Source organism: Ochotona curzoniae, unplaced genomic scaffold (assembly GCF_017591425.1).
Source record: "Ochotona curzoniae isolate NIBS_2020 unplaced genomic scaffold, NIBS_Ocur_1.0 contig_1957, whole genome shotgun sequence".
Taxonomy (NCBI): Eukaryota; Metazoa; Chordata; class Mammalia; order Lagomorpha; family Ochotonidae; genus Ochotona; species Ochotona curzoniae.
The window spans coordinates 105,062-126,190 of record NW_024465270.1 but is presented as its reverse complement, the minus strand read 5'-3'; the positions used below and the strand labels follow the sequence as shown (position 1 = coordinate 126,190).

Here is a 21,129-nt window from a genome sequence, read left to right as displayed (position 1 = left end):
AGAACAGCCTTTAAGGGCAGGGCTTCATCACCATCTGTAAGCTACTGCTTTGAGATTCACGCCATTTCTCAGCTCCTGGTTAAGGACCCAACTACTCCACTTCCGGCTCAACTTGCTGCCGAAGCTCACTCTAGGAATCATCAAGGGATGACTCAGGTCCCTGAATCCCTGTTCTTCCTGTGGGACACCTGGATAGAGTTCCAGGCTCCTGGCTTCAGTCTGGGTCAACTGTGGCTACTGCAGAAAACAGTCTTTTTTTCAGCCACAGAGGGCCTGTACAAAAGTAGTAATATATGGTAAACTTTTTATGTTAATGACTTAAGTATTTCTCTCTTTTAAGTACGTACCATCAGTGCTAAAGATGAGCCCTTAGGTGCTACATCACTGTTTATAATCTTCATATTCCTCTCAAGTAATTTTTATTATAAAGTGTCTCAATCAAAGGTACATATTCAAATTTCTTTTCTCATAAATATTTTTGAGTTTGTTGATATTAGAAAAAAATTTTTCTCTCTCTTGTCTACTCTTCCAGGCCATCCTGCGCCATCTAATGCATGCATTTCTGCTGCAACTTGAGTAGTTTCAGGATTAGAATCTTCCCTCTACAATCCAGCCCATCTGGACAGGCCTGTGACATTAGTGAAAAAGTCTTCAGAAAAACTCCTTAGGGCCAATTTTCTGCATAACTGTATCACTTTCTAAATAGAGCTCTTTTGCCTGCTGTCATCTGTCGCTAAATAATCTAATAACTGGACACACAGCCTTGCTTTGCTCTCTTAGGTGAGCGTTATTTCCACTTTTCAGTGGACACTCGTGCAGTGTGCGTGCATGTATGCGTGTGTAAGAGAGAAGCAGGCACCAGTTGGTCCACACGTCTGTCTTAACCGGGTCAGTGATTTCTGATATTGCTACTGTTATCCACATTCTCCCAATTTGTGATGGATACAACCTTCGCTAATTCACAGCAATTTCTTTCCTTTCCTTAGGCACCTGGGTAAAGTATATGTGGTGTGTATCCATGTATTCATCTGCTGTTTGGGGAGTGTGGGCAAGCGTCAATCTCTGTAAGGAAATCCCCATTCTTGCTTTCTGGCACCTGTCTATCATCTTTTGTTGCTTCCAATCCCTGGCCTTCTGCCACTGAGGTCGGGGGGAGACATCAGTTCACACCCATTGATGCTTTCAAGGAGCTTTTCCTGAATCCCCAACTCTCTGAAATGCCTTCAAAAATAAATAAAAGATTTATCATATTTATTTGAAAGTAAAAATGAAAGACAGGACCTGGTACAGGAGTCTTGCAGCTAAAGTCCTCACCTTGAACATGCCAGAATCCCATATGGGCACCCATTCTAATCCTGGCGGCCCTGCTTCCCAATTTGTCTGTGGCTTGGGAAAGCAGTCAAGGACGGCTCAAAGCTTTGGGACCTTGCACCGCTCATGGGAGACCCGGAAGAGGCTCTGAGTTCCTAGCTTCAGATAGGAGCAGTTCCAGTGGTTGCAGCCATTTGGGGGAGTGAATCATCGCATAGAAGATCTTCATCTCTGTCTCTCCTCCTCTCTGTAGCTCTGCCTTTGCAACAAAAATAGAATACATCTTTAAAAAGAGCGCAAGATAAAAACAGAGATAGAAAAAGAGATCCTCCATCTGTTGGTTTACTCTCCAAACAGCTGCAATAGCCAGGGCTGGGCACACTCAAAGCCAGGAGTGATAACATTTTGTGAACCATCTTCCTCCGATTTCCCTGGCAATCAAAGCTGGATCAGTAGTGGAGCATCCAGGACACAAACTGGTTCTCTGATATGAGTTAATAATATTGCTGGTGGTGGCATGACACTCTATGCCAAAATGCTGGCCCCTAAAATGCTTGGTCGGAATGGGATTTGGCCACACAGACCTCTTCCCTATTTCTTTATCTTTGCTTTTCCCAGTTTAAGATTGAGTGGATCTTCTACTCAGCCATTTTCTCTCCTGCAGTCTCTTCTTCCCGCTCACATCCTGAGCCAGTATTGACTAAAGGAGAAAACAGAGAGCATCTAACTTTACAAACGGTCCACAGGGGCACGTGTTGGGTTAAGTCACCCACTGGAGGACCTGCATTCTCTAACTCCATCTCCTCCTGGCTTTATCTTCCTGCTCTCATAGACTATGAGGGGCAAGAGTGATGGTTCAAATGATCTGGTTCCTGACTCCCACACCTGGGCTGCATTCCTGGCTCCCAGCTTTGCCCTCTGATCAGTCTTGCCTCAACCCAGCCCCAGCCATGATAGACATTCCGGAAAGGAATCAGCAAATGGAATCTCTCTCAAATAAATAAAGAAAAAGTAAAATACGCTCTGCCTTCCTCAAAACCACTAGGGTTTACCCTTTAATACACAAAGCCCTAAGCATCAGTCAGGGATATCTTGAAAACTCCATTTTAGCAGATTTTCTAAGTGACATTTGCATACAGTTCTTTCTATTGATCTTGGCACTTCAAAAATAATAACTCCTTTAGTCATCATGGTGACCTTTGAGATAAGTTTTCTTGTTGTTGCCCTCATCTTACAGGTGGCAAAATTGAAAAAGAGAGGGGTCATAATGCCCCTCAGATCCCACAGCTTCTAGAACAGGAAACCACGATTGAAGGTCCTCACTCCGGAGTCCCTGTACTTGCCAGACTCATAAAATACACTGCCACTCCACCCTAACGTTATCTCCCAGACACTGCGGGTGAGAACAAAGGTTTCCGGCTCAAATCTGCTTTAAAAAAAAAAAGATGCGAAACATGGAAATGCAATCATCATTTTACAGTCCTCTCAAAGATTACCTCATTTTTTTTTAGGCAAAAGTTATCATTTTCTGGTTTTTCTATTTACTGTTAACTAGTAAGCAGTGTCTGTGAAGTTATGTTGGCTCGTAGAACTATTTCCAATAAACTTGCAAATTATTTCTGCCTAGTAGAGGAGATCCGCTCAAAGATTACATTGTATTGCTCTGTGATCTATTAACCAGTTTGGTTCTAACCCACAATATTTATTTTCTACCATTTCCTTACCAACTCCCCTATGCTTATCCTTACGTGATCTTCCAACAAGCCATACTGTTGTACTGTTTCCCTACTAATTCATGAAAGAATTTAATCTTTGGTATGTGTTCTGTTCATGAAAAAAGAATGTTTAACTTCAGAAAGTAGGCTGTCATGTTCTCCAAGCGAGGAAACCATTTCCCGGGGCTCTTCTGACATGGTTTTCACGTGATTCAACCTGGAAATGCTTGCTTAGCAGAGACTGCTGCTCAAGGTCACAGGAGCACGGAAAGGTGTGATCTTTAGAGACGCACAGACCCGTGGTTGCATTCGTTTTCCCTTTGTGTATTTGGGAATTTTGATCTTTCTAAGTCTCAGCCTGTGTTTGTGAAATGACGTGGAGTATTTCTAGCATCCAGGTTAGTGTGAGCATTAAGTGACATAATACACCCCGTATTGAACATAGTGTCTGGGTTCCAACAGGTGCAACAGACACTTGCACTTCCCTAAGGGCGTCCTGGCAGCTAGTCATCAACCAGCTTCCCAAAAGAATGTCTTGTCTGTAGTGTTGGTGGATTTCCGTGGCGCACATACTCCTAGGCTGACAGATTTTCACCCAGCTGTCAGAACCAGAGGTAGGGAGAGACCCACACAGCCGTTTCTCCCAAGCTTGTCAATGACTTCTTCCTTGCATTCTTTACCAAGTGACTCCTCTTTTCGATCTCAGTTCAAACACTTCTGCACCAAGGGAGGTGTCCTAATCCTGTGATTATTACACTTTCTTGTTTAATTCTTTACATTTTCTTTGAATATTTTTATGCACGTATGTTGTAATGCATCGATATCTCTGAGCGATGGAGAATGGCCTCGTGATATCAACCCAGAGTCCTGATGCGGTGCACACTCTGAGGGTTCTGCCCAAGTCCTTTCAATAGTTCTAAAATGTTGTCAATCTCGTGGATCCACAGTTGAGAAAACCCTTGACATGTCCCTTGGCTGACATACTCAACCTTAGAGTCTCCATTCGTCCAGATTTTTGCTATTATCATTTGGCTGGGGTATTTGTCCAATTTGCTCTGTTCTCCTTCCTCTGTTATGGTACCAGACGTCCTCTGCAGGTCCCAGTGGGCTGCCATATCCTCCATGTGTTTCCAGGCCTGCTAATCACTGCTCTGTCTTTGCCATTGAGGAGGACAAGTTTTCCCAGGTGGGCCCAATGATGATCCAGGCCCCACCTGACCTCCTGTCCCTGTGCTCACAGACCTAGCACCCACCACGCAGGCGAGCCCAAGGACCCAGGCCATATGAATTGGCTCCTTTAAACAAGAACATGATGTTATTACAAAAGGAGGAAATAGAACAGAAATGAGTTTGCAGGAAAAAAAATTAAAACATAAGAAATTTATATGAAATCCACCTAGGAATCTGAACATCTGAATAAATGGACTTTCAGAAGAAGAAGCAGGATAATGAGCAAGTAGGATAAAAGTATCAAAAAATACATTTCCCCCGAAAAACTGGGGACTCAGCCTTCAAGCTCCCACAAAGCAGCTACCAAAATAAATGAAGAAAACCTTTTAACTGACCGGATCTTTACTCTGTTAGACCTATCTTCAGACCATAGAAGGTCTCCCCAAGAGGCCACTGAACTTATCTGGACAATAAGACGCTGAACTTTATGCTAGGCATGTGTTTGCAAGCAATGAATCTCAACTGAACTTGAACTATGGTTATGCAACAAGGTGGAGGAATCCACCATGGGGGGAGGGGTATGGGAGGGGTGGGGGGAATCCCCAGCGCCTATAAAACTGTACTACATAATACAATGTAAGCAACAATAAAAAAAAAAAAAGAAATGAAGAAAACCTCAAAGTCTAGCACAGACATATGACATTTAAGCACCCTTTATAAATACCCATGAAAATAGCATTTAAGTAGATGTAGCCGTCAGAACTCCAGGGGAAAAGTCAAGATTGCAGATTAGACATGTGCATCGGAAGTCATTGGGATGTGAATTTAAGATCGGAATGATGGGAGCGCTTTTTCAGAGCGGTGGTGAGGACGCTACCTCATGCGCCTATACCAGATACCACAGAGCTGGGCTTCAAGCCTTGTCCTGCTTTCAACCGCAGTTTCCCGCTCAGGCACACGCTGGGCAGAAGCAGGCGATGCTCACGGACCTGATGCTCTGCCACGGTGAGCCCATGTGAGAGGCCTGGATTCAGTTCCCGGCTGCGAACTTCTGCCTCATGCACAGGGTTTTGCAGTCATTTCAGGAGTAAACTACCAGGTAGAAAATATCCTTTCCCTCTGCCCCTCTTTGTCCTCCCACCTATTTCTCAAATAAATGAACAATTTAGAAAATTAGTTAGCTTTGTTTAAAAGCTGGGATGGTGACTACCAAGCCCTAAGTCAGCCAGGCTAGGGACTATAATATGAAGACAGCTGGGTCTCACGTGTGGTGCACTTGCAACAAACCGTGACTGTAATAAAGGAAACGCCTTCTAAATCTTAAATATGAATAAGCTTTATATCTTAAGCCTATTGTAGGAAAAACAATAAAAAGCATCATGATTTACGTAATAAACCACGCCCTTATTTGCCTTTCTCTATCAGTATGGCAATACATGCTTTAACTCATCACTGAAGCCCGTTAGCTATCAGCAGCTATTCTTCCATGTTTATTCAGGTATTCTGTGTTTTCAGATATAGTTGATAATCATATAGAATCTGTATTGTTGAAATTTGACTGAAGGTATGTGAGACTGAATCCTGTGAGAAAGTTATATAACTTACATGCATCAGGCTTTCACAACAGCTAAATCTGTTTGTTGGAAAAAATCCTTGATTTTTCATGCAGACTCTCATTCTTTCCAGCAGTATGCATCTGACATTATTGGAGCCAAAACACGAAATAAAGCAAGCTAAAACAATCTGGAAATGGAGAACGGGAAAACATGAAATCAAGAGAAAAGGTGGGAGATTGGCTCAGAGCAGAAGTGGGGAGCCAAGGAGCCGCCAGCCGAGCAGTCACGAGGCCCCTGAGTACACGTGATGTGTCAGCACTTGAGGAGGCAGTGTTTCTGTTAGACCAGCAGGGTCAAGGGTCCAGTGTGGTCAGGATGGCTTAGCAATTCCCCCATGATCTGCATTTCACTTTCCAGTTTCTTAGGAACAATCACCATCAGAAAACAACAAATAAAAAAATTGCAGGAATAAACAACTCAAAGGTGCTGAATAACTTGAACTCCATTTATTATAGAGCATTATTATAACTATTCTATTGTAGTATTTGTTGTCATTGTTCATCTCTTACTGGGCTTAATCTGCAAATTAAGTCTTATCATAGACATATGATGATGCAAAATGACACCTGACATTAAAATATAGTTTTTTTCTGAAAAGAAACATAACTTCACATTTGTCTAAATGAAACATAATTTAGCATTTCTGTCTTAGCCTGTAAACGAACTCAACTATTCATCCAGAAATACCCCTCCAATACAGTCCTCAGCTTTTTTTTTTTTTTCTCCAAAGAAAATCCTGTCCAGGAATCAATAGACAAGCATTCTTTTCCTTACAGCACTTGAATTTGTCCCAGCCACCATTACCATTGCCAGTAGAACTGTTTCAACACAGTTAACACCTAAGGAAATTCTTTTTGAGTACCTCCCACACTTACATTGACTTATTCAAAGTGGTTTTAACCTATTTTGTCATATTTCTAAGATTAGCCATTTTAACTGGCTCAGCCTCTTATCTATAAATGTGAGTGCTATACGAGCTTCCATCCTTGCATCTCCTTTATGTTTTTCTCATCCTAGTTTCTGCCTCTATGATCCAACCTTTTTCAAACGACTGAGGCATTGAGTTTGCATAATCAATGTCTAAATCTGACTTGGTCTTAGGTCTCCTCTCGATTTCTACATCTGTATTTCTAACCATGGGCCAAACTGAACCATCTGAATATACCGTTTTTTTTTAAGATTTATATATTTTCTTTGCAAAGCCAGACATACAGAGAGGAGGAGAGACAGAGAGAAAGATCCTTCGTCCAATGATTCACTTCCCAAGTGACCACAACGGCCGGTGTGCTGTGCCACTCCAAAGCCAGGAGCCAGGAACTTCCTCCAGGTCTCCCACGTGGGTGTAGAGTCCAAAGTCTTTGGGCCATCCCGACTGCCCTCCCAGGCCACAAAAAGGGAGCTGTATGGGACAAGGGACCTCCGGATTTAGAACTAGTACCCATATGGAATCTCAGCGTGTCCAAGGTGAGGACTTTAGCAGCTAGGCCACTGTGCCGTGTCCTGAATATATTTTATTGTCTGTAAATGCATCCTTCTCTCTTCTCCCAAACCTTCTTATGTTTGTTGTCACCCTTGGTAATATTATGGAGTCATTGATGATGTTTCTTTTCCTCACCTTTTATTTTTGTTATTTAGTTAAGGGATTGGATTGATAAAGTGTCTTTTTTTTAAAGATTTATTTATTTATTGGAAAGTCAGATATACAGAGAGGAAGAGAAACAGAGAGGAAGATCTTCTGTCTGATGATTCACTCCCCAGTGAGCACAAGGGCCAATGCTATGCTGGTCCAAAGCCAGGAGCCAAGGAACTTCTTCCGGGTATCCCACATGGGTGCAGGGTCCCAAGGATCTGGGCCATCCTCGACTGCTTTCCCAGGCCACAAGCAGGGAGCTGGATGGGAAGTGGAGCTTCTGGAATGAGAACCAGCGCCCATATGGGATCCCGCGTGCTCAAGGCAAGGACTTTAGCAGCTAGGCCATACCGCTGGGGCCTAAAGTGTCTTTCTAATCTATCCACGTTGCTTTTCATTTTAAACTCCAATGCTTTCATCAGGACTTCATTATTTCGCTTTTGAAACCTTCTGACTGCTTCTATCTTAATCTCTCTGCTTTGATCTCTTACAATCAGAATCCATTCCATTGATATAATCATATTACTTGATGCCTGGAAAATAAACCTCAGACTCCTGAAATATTTGATCAAGAACCTCACTAATCTATTTCCAACCACTTTGGGAGACTTAACTCCTGCCCACACCCTTATTTCTCTAGATTAGGTTATGTACTTTATAGTTTTATGTTCTGGCTCATGGTGTTCGTCAGCCTGTTGTTTGTCATTTTTCCAAAGTTGTTTATCTTTTCAGTCTATGAAATGTGAGTCAAGCAATCTTACACATGCAGGATAAAGATTATGAAATTCATTTGCTGATTCCCTTGGAAGAGTAAAACGGCAAAGTCCTACTGAAGGTCCCAGCACAGCAATAACACCTTCCAAATGACAGCCATAGTCTGTTATCATAGCATGTACCATGGCCATTGCTACTCCTAACAAAGTACCTTTCCAACCAGCGTGAGCAATTCCACATGCTTTTTTGACAGGATCTGCAAAAACTATGGAATACAATCAGCACCAAGGGCTGCTATTGTGACTCCTCTCTGATTTGTAGTTATTCCATCGTAAGATGCAGGTTCCTTCTTCCCACAATCCAGATGTCACTAGCACGATCAGTCAATCCAATAAAATTTCTTCACATTAAATCCCACAGTACTTGCCAATCTACATGGATTTTTTTGAACAACTGCCTTGAGATCTTTCCTTCTGAAACTACTGAAGAGATTGAATGAGCTGTTCTTGTTGTAAATGTATGTGTGAAAATATCTGGGATCAAAGCAGATGTGATAATAGTTAATTCTGCCTTCAGTGCTGACAAACTACTCAGCTACATTTCTATCTCATTCTGGATTTCTTCTCGTTTTTGAGCTGTGGTGATATATTCAGGGGATTGTTGCAAACTCTCCTTCAAAGTCATCTGTAACTCTTCAAACTCAAAATTGGAAACATCAGTGAAGAGGTGGTCTATAAAGGCCTTCATTAATGCTTTCCTATGCAAGGGGACAATGACCTTAAGGCTGCTCGGATTTTTTTCATCAATTATTTTGTTTAATAGTATACCCTGAGGCAGCCATGCTGGGATTGTTAACAGTCTCAAATCCTCTCAAAAGAAGTGATAATCCATCTCTTGTTTCTAAGTCACAATTGTCATGTTCACCATTCTTTAAATAGCTGATGGAACTATAACACATTATGCAGAGGTATTTGGCCTTGGCAGCATGGTTGATTTGACAGCATTCAATGCCTTCAGTAATCTCTGATGGCAGTTTTTTTGAGCAATCAGTTTCTTTTTTTTTTTACATACATATATATATAGTATATACACTATATATATATAGTATATACACTATATATACTATATAGTATCTATATATATATATAGATACTTTATATATATATATATATATATAGATACTTTATTAATTACATTGCATTGTGTGACACTGTCTCACAGGCTCTGGAAATTCCCCAACCCCTCCCTGTACCTTCCCCCCATGGTAGATTACTCCACTTTGTTGCCGTGTTACAGTTCAAATTCAGTCAAGATTGTTTTGTTTGAAACATATACCAAGCAAAGAGTCCAACATCTTATTCTCCAGATAATTTCAATGGTTTCTTGTGGAGACCTCCTCTGGTCTGCAGGCAGGGCTGGCAGAATATCATCCCGATCAATTTAAAGCCACAACATAACATCAACAACAATTTACAACATTATGGAATTAATGGACATGGTGTTGAGTAACCACTATATTAAAAAACTACAAGTTCTTAACCACATTCTGTGACTACTTTATTGACATTTCAGTTTTAGTATATTAACTACCGGCTTCTATCCACGTTAAAATAGCTATAGGGTACTATTCAGCTGTCTCATTTCTATTTCCATTTTAGTATTTAGCAATTTATAGTGTTGAAGCCTCATTCTACTGAACTTGGGAGATTTTAGGATAGTCTAAACTGGGTTATATCTCTCACAAGGCATATGTCAACAATTGAGGTATAGAACAGTTTTAGGAGGGGTGTGCAGAGAAATCTTCAATACCTTAGTGAGGAGTAACTAGTCTTTGTGTCCTAACTAGGAAAGTATGTGTGAGTCCATGCTGACCATTTCCTGTTTGGTTATAAGCTTTCCTTGTTGCTATCCGTCTATCTATTCTAGTGTGTGTGTGTGTGTGTGTGTGTGTGTGTGTGTGTGTGTGTGTGTGTGTTTTGGCAGGGGTGCTCCAGAGTGACCCTGATGGTCTGTGCAAGAGAGGGTGGGGATCCAAAGTTGGAACTAAGTAAGGACAAGAGAAAGCTCCTCTCCCTAGTCCCAAAGGAAGTTAACTGTTCTGTTCATGCGGACCACTCAGAGTTCCTGGCTGTTGTTCTGAAGACCCTGGATCTTGCAAGGAAGGATTTGGGCTTCTTTCATCCCATGTGGTAGGTCCAAAAGAGGGTGGATGTCTCAGAGTTTTCAGCCTCCAAAGGCACTCCAATTCCCTGTGGTCTCCTTGGCAGTTGGGATATAGTCCTTGGTGCCTGTACTGCTAATCCTTGGTGAGGATCCGGGAGTCTCCAGTGTTGGGATACTAGCCTCCTCCTGTCCCCCTGCTCCAATCTGGGGTCCCCCCCTGCTCTGTGCATATGATCTCCTTTTAAGAGGTTGTTAGGATTGCTCTTGATTCTCCCTTATGTCTTTGCAGTTTTCCTATTGTCTAATGCTGATTTGAATCTGTTGTCTATAAGTTACCTGTTATGATCTTGATAGGTTATACTTCACGTTTTCCTCACACATTCTAAGGAGAAGGAAGATTTCTCTGCTCTCCCGCCCCATTTCTGAGTAGCATAGGGTGTTAAAACTATATTAAGTTTTACCATTTTTTGATGTAGATCATAAAGAGTCTGACTCACATTGATTGTTGATTCATTGGTTACATCACAATATCTTATTGCATGAGATACAGGCTGTTTGGGGCTGAAATAATATTAGAGTTTACAGGTACTGTTTTTCGGATTAACATCATTTCAGGTTAAATTAAGGCAAACATGTTATCTAACCTTTTTTGCTCATTTCTCTTAGCCATAATGGTTTCAAGTTGGGCCCATTTGGCTACAAAAGGCTGCATTTCATTTTTTGTCTGTTTGTTGTTTCTTTAATAGCTGAGTAGTATTCCATGGAGTAATTGAACCATAGCTTTCTTATCCAGTCAAAACACAAATTCAGGGCCCGGCGGGATAGCATAGTGGTTGAAGTCTTGGTCTCACACATGCCAGGATCCCATATGGGTGCCGGTTCTAATCCCAGCCACCCCGCTTCCCATCCTGCTCCCTGCTTGTGTCCTGGGAAAGCAGCAGAGGATGGCCCAGAGCCTTTTGACCCTGCACCCATGTGGGAGACCTGGAGGAGCTCCTGGCTCCTGGCATCAGATTGGTTCAGTTCCAGTCATTGTGGCTGCTTGGGGAGTGAACCATCAGACGGGAGATCTTCCTCTCTATCTGCTCCTCTGTATATCACCTTTCCAATAAAAATAAATAAACTTTAAACACACACACACACAAAGTCAAACAAGAAGAATGAATTGCATTGTGAAGGCTGAATCCTAATTTAGACTTGAACCTCGACCTATACATTTTCAGTAGGCTCAAAATCAGTCAATTAATGTAACAACTATAAGAAAAAATCCATAAGAGTAGTCCTGGACTCAGTCGTTTCATCTAGGGATTTTCAAAGATTTGTCTGAAGCTAGCACTGAGCACAGCAAATTAAACCACAACTTGTAACACCAGCATGGAATACGAGTGTAAGTTTTCGTCCTGGTGGTTCCTGTTTGCTAACATAGCTATGCTTGCTACAGAAGATGCTCTCAGTGCATGCCACTCTATTATGCATGAGAGTAACCTGGTTAGAGTTCTATGTTTTTCGACCTTCACCTTGAAGCAACACTGGTTACCATGGTCTTATGGTATCAAAAGAGTAGAAGGAATTTCTGACCTTTGACATGCTTTTTATTAAATGGAAATATTTAAATTGCATGATGTGCTTTATTTGCTTGAAGACAATTGGAAAGATCTATCACACACTCAGCACTCCCCGGATAACCACAATGCCTGGTTGTGGACCGGCCAGCACAGAAGGAGGGGACCCAGTCTGGGTGGCCCACACAGGTGGCTACGGGAGCCATCATCTGCTACTTCCCATGTTGGCAGCAGCAGAAATTTGAAGTGGAAATAAAGCTGACATGTGATTCCAGGCACTTTGATCTGGGATGCAGGTGTCCTGGGATACATCTTAACCACTATGGCAAATTCCTTCATTCTCTCTTTCTGAAAAAAAAACATATTTCTAATTCTGAAAAAATATATAGGATATGTTATAACCTTAAAGAATGGTAAAGTGACAGAGGAAAGTGACATTTTTTTGAGAAATACTTTCTGTGACACATTGAATGTCAATGAAGTTTGAGGAAAGAATTGTGACTCTATATTCAGCTAAAGCATATAAACTAATAAAAATGGAGAAGAGAAGATGGTTCCATCAGTGGTGATTTCAGAAAGGGTGCAGGAAGCATTCTGCATCATCCAAGCTTGACCAAATGAAGAGCGGGGCTCTTTAAGAGGCCATGACACCCTCCACATTCTGATACTGCTATGGCAACTCCAGATTGTTACCTGCCACTGGACCCTTCCTCCCACCCTCAGAAACATCACCACAGGCAGTGGCATTCGCTTAGGGCTCTGGCAACTTCATCCTTGTTTATCTGATTAAGAACTCTCATTTATTGAAGGGCACAAAGTGATTCTCTACAGTAAGTTAAGGGTGACAGCTATTGTCATCCATGACTCCTTCTTAATTAAGCTCTTTGACTTTGTTTGTTTGAAACATCATGTGCTGTTTTCTCTAAACCTAGATCCTGGATTAATGACTGCCAGAACCATCAGCATGGCAGCATGTTCCAGTGCTCCAACAGCTCCAGGGATAGAAATGAACCTCCTAGAACACCAGATCTTGTCCTGCTAGCTGGCCAACACTCTACAGGAGCTTGAAGATCTCAAGGAAAAGCTTCTTCCATCTGAGCCTACTGCCTATGCCCTGGACAAGCAGCTACAAAACACCGTAAGTTCTGGAGAGGATGGGTGATTGTATTTCTTCTGAGAGATGAGATGAGGTGTAGGTTAGAGCTTGGGTTAAAATCCCTGCTACTGAATCCTAGTACAGACACAAAGGAGCTTGTTTATCGGAGGAACAGGTGGAATGCTCTTGTGTTGGGATCCTCTGTGTACTGCAGGAGATTGTGTAGACATGTAATATCATGGTGGTCTTCATGGCAGTCTGTTCAATATTGGAAGAACAAATGGCACAACACTGAGCTTGTGACACTAATGGAAACTTGGGTAATCGGCACATGATTTCAGTTTGAAAATAAAATGAAAGTTTGATCTTCTCTGACACACAGAGGTAAAAACATTGATGATGTGCAAACAGCATGGTTGGGGAAGTCCTCCTCCTGGAGCCCAGGTTTGTCTTCGGATCCCTTCAATGTCAGTGCAGCCCTTGTTTGAGGGTGTGCTTCTGGGACTTAACACACTCTCTCAACATCCTCTGTTTCTACATTAGTGAAGACACTTTGGGGATGCAGGATGGAGAGCATGTCAGGGTCCACCTTGATTCCCAGGAACACAAGGGCATGCACAACAGGTGGATAGTGGCATCTGTCTAATTACGAGTCAGCCAGAGTCATTCCTACAGTTTTCTTACAAGAAGAACTCTTGAGGGAATAGATTCATTACTAGGTTTGAATCAGAATATGGAAAAAGTAAATGAAGAAATGTATTCTGAGTAGAGATAAGCTCTGTTTGACTAATAATCTATTTTCAAAATCTCACATGTGAATGGTTTTGGAGGTGAAGAAAATGCAGGTAACAATGGGATTCTTTTCTATGCTAACACTGTGCAGAGAGCAGGAGTGCTGGCTGGTCTCCTGCTCTCTGGCCAGGTTTCCATCTCCTCTGTGTCTCAGTGTGTTCCTGTCTCTATATCTTATAGAGCAGCACCCACCTCTCTGAGCCAGAGTGAATTCATGATGTCATACAGAATTAATGGGGCACTTCCTGTGGATAGCGTTGAATAGTGTCTGACACATGTTGGATTTTGATAGGAAATCAATCAATGTATTGTTTCTTTCAGACATGTGTGGTCTAAAGACATAATATATTTGTGTATACACATGGGTTTTGCTTTGTCTTTGATATTTTGGTGTATGTATTTTGCAATGTTTGCACACAGGCCCTTCACCGGTATCATCCTCTGGTGTTTGCCAGGAGCCTCATGCCCAAGCTCAGCATTTGAATTGCAATGTGTTAAGCTGGTGAAGAGGCCCAAGTCTCACATTCTCACTGTAAGGGTTAGGGTTGGCTCTGACAAACATCCTTTGTGTCATGCTAGGTAGTTTCTTCCTGGACTTTAAGCTTCCATTTGCTCATCTTCTCCAGGTGATCTACTAATTCTATATACTTGGGTCAGTGAGAAACAGACATGGAAGTTTGTTAGCAGTGTATGTCCAAGCTAGGATGGACCCTGGTTCCATGGCCAGGACCTCAGCAGCATGTGCAACACTCATTGAGTCAGGTGGGTCTGTGTTTTCTCAGAATGTGAGCTGTGCAAAGTCATCATGCAGCCTGTGCTGGGGGAGAACATCCAATGTGAGGAGGAGCAGCTGGCAGAGAGCCCACCTGTCACCAAGAGGCTGAGGTAAGGACAGGCAGCAGGTTCAAGCTGAGGAATCTCTGGGGTGGGCAGTGTAGCCAATGGAGCTGACAGAGCTACACTCTCTCCCAAAGTGACTTTTTCCCAATTGCTGTAGTTTTCTGGTTCTGTTAGGGCCATATGGAGTGTGAACAGAGGGGAGATCACTATGTACAACCCCCTTCTTTTTCCCAGGAGAAAGAAATTTCTGCACATTCTTTTGAAGGCCTAACAGCCAGTCCTCCACTGACTTCCAACTGTGAATCTTCCCTTCTATTCCACATTAGGGAATTCAATATCTCACTCCATCCTCACACAAGACAACTGAGACAACTAAAGCAGAAGCTACAGGAACAGAGAGATGCCTCCATCTTACTCCTTCAGCATCTCAAAGATCTGCTCACAGTGGACAGCCCTGAGAGCTGCCTGAACCAGGGCCTCTGGGATCGACTTTCTCAGGGACATCATCTGGCAGAGCACCGTGCCCACAAGCTCAGCCAAGGTACTGTCCGAGGAAAGGAGGGAAGACCTGCTAGGACAGAGGCTGGGGAACTCCACCCTCTTCTTTTTTTCCTGAGGGGAGGATAGCATTGGAAAGTCAGCAGTGTCCTCAGAGGAGGCTGTGACAGGAGGAGCTTCCTCGCAGGGAAGGGACCTGGGCTAACCAGGAGGGCTCCCAGGTCTGTGCTCACACTGACTTCAGAGAAGGCATTCAGTGACTTCCTCTGCCTGCATTTCTGGTCTGTCATCTCCTCAATGGTTAAAAACATGCTGCATAACAGTTGTAGCAGTCAAACTGGAAGTATTTGTGAATGTGCTATAAGCAGACAGAAGTCACTCTCTGGGGCTGGCTGAGAGATAGATGGGGTGGGATCTGAGGTGAGATGTTGGATGCTGTACAACCATGACTGAGCAGACACAGGTCTGTGGGGGTGTGCATAGCAGAATGGAGAGTTGGATGGGCACTTTGTGGGTCAGGGCAATTCTTTCTTTCAGGAACCAGGAGTAGGTTTTCCCTGAGAGGCATGTGGGAATATTGAGCTATGAGCCTGGGACCCAGCTGTGTGATGGGAAGGGGGATAGAGCAGCAACCGAGAACAGGGCTAGAGAAATATTTCTTAGGATGGCACCTTGTGCCCCTTTGAAAGACTCACCCAGTTCCATGGCAAGGAGCTGCAGGATGTATCAGATGATGTGACTGTGCTGAAGGATGAGAGTGACAGTGAGTATGCTTGTTCAGAGACAAACGTGGAGCCTTCTCTGGTCACAGCCATTGTGCTCCTCTAGGTGGAACTGCAACTGTCCAGTGTGTGAGTGACTGTTTCTGAATTTGTTTGTAGATGTTCATGACCATCTGAAAGAGCAAGAACAATGATCCCTGGCATTTCTGGCCCTCAGGTAACACACAGGGAACAGGAGGAGTCATGGACAGGTGAAATGTGAGAGGTTCTGGGAAGGAACTGCTGTGGGTTCAGAGGTATCCACATTCCTTGGGGAGCATGCAGACAATCTGCTCGCCAAAACTGCTTCATTCCCTCTGCACGTCTACAGCCTCTGTGCTCTCTGGAGTTGGTGCCTTCTGCCTGGCCCTGAGTGACCTATCCAGGCCCTCACACTGCAGTCATTCTCACTACCTTCGGTGAAGTTTACACACTGAGTCAGGTGCATGGCTTTCTTCTGTATGGTTCACCTTAGCTTGTCAGCAGGTGCTCATTGCTGGGAAAGCCAACAGGCAAGGTTGCTGTTGCCGCCTCCTCAAGGGTGGAGTGAGAGACCTGGACATCACTGTGACTCTAACATCTCTAGCAACACAGGGGCCTGTGGTCACTCGACCATGCCTGTCAGTCAGGTGCCTAAAGAGATACAACAGGCAGAACTCAAAATTCTGAGTCAGAATCACACTTGGAAGGACTTTGTGGATGCTCTCACTCATCTTTGTCAATGTCATCATCACTAGCTTTACTCCTGTTCCACTCTGGAAAGTTCGGGTATCCAACCTAGCAAATTCTGATTGTGTCTTCTGCTCTTCCCCATGTCTATAGTGTCAACAGTGAGCAGCCTGAGAGGCAAGTGAATGATGTCCTATTAGATTCATCAGCTAAGAGGTATTTCCCACCTTATCATCACATTATGTCCATGAATTTAAAGACTCTCTCTGCATGTTTTCTGCTTGATAATCCGGAATTCAGGTGTCAATTTTATCCATGCAATGGACATTCACCAGAGCAGGGCACAGTCCCCTTCCAGGTTGAGTGAGGAGGAAATCATGCAAGAGGCATACAGAGAGTTTTAACAATGGAGAAGGAACAAGTCAGGGGAGAATTTGGAGGTCTTCACACTAGTGACACCATTGATGGAGTGAACCCAGGACAGGATGAGACCAAGAGATTGCTTGAATGCAGATGCTGACAATCTGATAGAACAGAAACAAAATACCAGGGCATGTGTAAGGAAAAGTGAACAAGCAAGTTGAGAAGGAGGTTGTATGCAGGGGCTGGTGAGAGCAGCAGCCAGGAGCAAAGAGCAGGCATTGTAACACCTCACGGCTGTGCCTGCCCTGGCTGGAAGGTGGAAGTGGAACTTCCACTGAGCCTATTCTTGAAGAAATACCCTCAGCTTTGTATGTCAATATTACTAACTTGGACCAATATCACTTCAGATAGGACATGCACACCAATGGGTCTGAGGGCTGCAGTTTTCTTTTCAGAACTGTGATTGGATGCTCCCTTTCTATTGAAGATTCCTCGCAACCTGCAGGGTGATGCTCATGAACGCTCACACACTAGCAGCCACGAGTGTCGTGTCTTTGACCACCTGATGATGAAAGGAAAGCTGCAATCAAGGAAAGTGGAAAGCATCGTGCAGAATCCCAGTCTTCCAACCTAGGATGCAGAGGTAATCAGTCCTTTGTTCTTAGATTCACTGGTAGTAATGCCCTTAGTACATTGCTCCTCCTTCTCTCTGCTGTCTCCATCAGCTGATGCAACCTCTCTCTGGACTTACCCCAGTGGCCCATAGGCTGCCACTCTGCCAGCCCCTTTCTCTACATCTCCTGTTGTCACCTTGACCTCTGCTGTCTTCTCAATTCCGAGGCCAGAAGTTCCTCTGCAACTCCAGGCCACAACCAGCCCCACTAGTGCTCATTTTCATCCACATAGCAGCCTGAGAAGTGAAACATTATCATCTCGTCTACAATCATACACTTCCTTTTCCTTTACTCTCCCTTCCCTGGTCCTCAGCTCCATTGTCTCATTCCTCTGAAGGCATTGACTTCAGAAATCACTTACCCACGAGTGTTCCCTCTGGGCCTCCTTTTGGAAGTATCCCACAGGCAGGCACTTTGTTATAGATAGGAAGCAGAAGTAAAGTCCAGAGAAACAAAAATGTTGTAGGTTGACTCTGTTCAATCTGAAAACCAACCCTTTACTCCACAGAACTTCCTGGTTCTGGCTATTGAGAGTATTCCTAGAAACACCACAAGGCATAAGCATTTGTAGAATCAACTGCAAGGATTTAGGAGAGAATGCTGGGCCAGGGTTATATTTCCTACTCTCTTGATTCCGTTTGAATCTCACCTTTTCTTTCATTCTGAGGCACATTTGGAGGAGGTTGAAAACACACAAGCATGGTTATTAGGGTCTCTGAAAATTGCCTACTTCATGGTAGGCAGATAATATCCTTCAGATTATATCCTTCCTCCAAGCTTTATGGAAGTGACCTACATACAGCCGATGTGCAAACACTAGATTATCATTAGCACACCATGTGGCCCTGAGTAATATCAGCTCCATCCTCCTCTTTCCCTAAAGTCAGAAAGGAGCTTGGATGGTGTCTCCAGTCCCTGCTGACTTTCTTGTCTTCGGTTTCTGCCATGGCTTGTCCACACGGCCCTCAGAGACTAGGAGGTGGAGCTGAAACCAAGTTTGTATTCTCCTCTCCCCTAGAGCTCACTTCCTTGCCTGGCCTCAGTCACACTGACAAAATGCCCATCTCATAGTACCTGCAGAAGATTCTCATTTGGTTTTTCTCTTTTTCTCTCAGATACCAAAGATTGCTGCAGTTATGAAAGGATACTGCAAAGATATATACCCAAATGTGCTGCAACAGTCAAAGAAAAAATATAAAAAATATTGCAGATATATATGCCCAAATGCGCTACAACAGTCAAAGAGAAAAAAAAAATACACAAAACATCAATGCAAACAGAACAATAGAAATGAATTTCAATATCACATTCCACACTTAGCAATTGATATTCCCACAGGCAGGTTGGAGGAAGGCCATCAGAGTCCATCAGCCTCCACCTGGTTAAACACCTAAGCAGACCAAGGCCCAGAGCCTCAGACTGTTGGGAGTCTTTAACTCTCATTGCCATCCTGCCAAGAAGCAGCATCAAGACCAGCTGCACTGTGACAACAGCCCCACTGGACATGCGCTGTCTCCACATGGGATGCTGCAGGAGCAGTCAGGAATAAGGATGCAGTGCTCTTGATGAAAAGGTTTACCTGGAGGGAATCATGAGGAGATGACCTGAAAACAGGAGAATATAGACCATTGATTGAGACATTTGACTTGACATGTCTCCTTCAAGGAATAATGCAACAAAAAGAGGAGAGAAGGCTATTTTGGACTTAAACAAAATATGAAAATTGACTGCTGTGGTGCTTTTAGTGACTACTGAAACAAATGCACTTCCTCCCTTTTTTGTTGCATTGATGGTCATGACAGGTCAAATTTCTGGCTCAGTGGTTTATATTCTGGACTTTTCAAGCATAATTCTTCATGATTCCTTTCAGGTGAGACAGTTAAGCAAGAACACTCCATCCTTAGTCCCAGGTGCTTCTACCCCAGCCCATGTGGAGGCAGAGAGTTCAGTGTGTCCATCGTTGTTGTCAGTTGGTTAGGCAGGAGACTAACAGATGTGTCCTTTGGGAAGTCACACCGTGGTGTCCGTGATGAAGAAACCACGGGAGTGTTCAACTGAGAATATACAGCATCTCATTCTGCATTTGTCTTCCTCTGACGACTTTAGAATTTATCAGACACCAATGCCTGTGGTCATTCAGATATTTTGTTCATTTCTGGCATTTGTTTGGAATCAATACTAGCATGAGTCTTAGATTGGCTGGTAAAGTGCTTTGAACAACAATATTTGCTTTCAAAATGTTAATGCTAACCAATATTTTTACACTACAAAAAATAAGACCAATTCTCAAACGAGAATTTGAAATGTATTCCAAATTGTCTCCATTCGTGAAAAAGTACATTTCTTTCTCAGAATTTTCATATGAATTATTATTGTCATATGCCAGCAAAAGAACTCTGGTCTCTAGAAGATTCAGCTTAACCAAAATGGTCTTTGACTATGGAAAAGAAGCTCATTTGAACAATTGTAGTGTTAATCCTAATCATCATCTCGCACAAAATGCAACTTTCCTTTCTAGAATGTCAACCATAACCAAAACTTCCTACAGCTATGGAAACCTCTGCTCTCCCAAATTTAACTTCATTCATGAAAATTATTTGCTGCCTGATAACAGCTCTCCTTTCTTTCAAGCAATTTGACCTTGACCAAAATTTTCTACAACCATCCTAAAGGACACTCCTTCCAACCCTTTAAATGTTAAGCAAAACCATACTGTGTGACAAAGAACAGCTCTCCATTCAACAATTTCAAGCTTCACCAATTTTTCCAACAGTTGTAAAATCTGCTCTCCTTTCCAGAAATGTCCTGTACATCCAAATTGTCTTCTGCTGTGAAAAAAACTCTCCTTTCTAGTTGTCGTACCTAACCAAAACGATCCTCAGCTTTCCAAAGAACACTGCTTTCCAATGTTTGATCACTAATCCAAATTTATTGTGTGACAAAAACAACTCTCCATTCTAGAATTTCAATCTTCAACAATTTCCTACAGCTATCAGAACTGATTTCCAGAATCTAAACATCCCCCCAACCTCTTTTCAAATATATAACAATCCTTGCTCCATGTTCAAACTTGACCTTAACATTCTTCATCTCTGAACAAGGACACTCATTCCAAAAATTGTGATGTTCATCAAAACTTTCTTCTACTGTAAAAACAATTCTGTTTTCTAGTATTTCAACATTAACTACAATTCCCTCTAGTTAGGACAACTTCTCCTGTTTTCCAGAAATTCTGTGTTAATCCAAAGTATGCTCTACCATGAAAATGACTCTCATTCTACATGTTTAACCTTTACTGAAAAGTCTTCAGCTCAGGGAAGGGACACTCCTTCCTAGCTTTTTAATGTCCAGCAAAATGTATTGTGTGACAAAGAGCAACTCTCTTTCTAGAATTTCAACTTAACCAAAGTTTCCTATAGCTTCCAAAACTTGTCTGCTCTCCTGGAGCTTAACTTTAACCAATATTTTCTTCTGCCATGAAAACGTCACTCCTTTCAGAAAGTGATGTTGATCAAAACGCTCTGCTATCACAAAAAAAGTCCATTTTCTGGAAGG

General features: G+C 42.8%; 1 long non-coding RNA gene and 1 pseudogene across 1 annotated transcript; one reads left to right on the top strand and one right to left on the bottom strand.

Moving 5' to 3' along the window:
• Nucleotides 1-8,170: 8,170 nt before the first annotated feature.
• Nucleotides 8,171-11,906, bottom strand: LOC121149457 (annotated as a pseudogene).
• Nucleotides 11,907-12,462: 556 nt separating this feature from the next.
• LOC121149467 lies at nucleotides 12,463-19,217 on the top strand. Its single transcript, XR_005882660.1, has 7 exons — nucleotides 12,463-13,019; nucleotides 14,552-14,654; nucleotides 14,936-15,150; nucleotides 15,989-16,046; nucleotides 16,691-16,753; nucleotides 17,356-17,543; nucleotides 18,690-19,217. It is a non-coding gene; the product is annotated as an uncharacterized LOC121149467 (long non-coding RNA).
• Nucleotides 19,218-21,129: the final 1,912 nt, after the last annotated feature.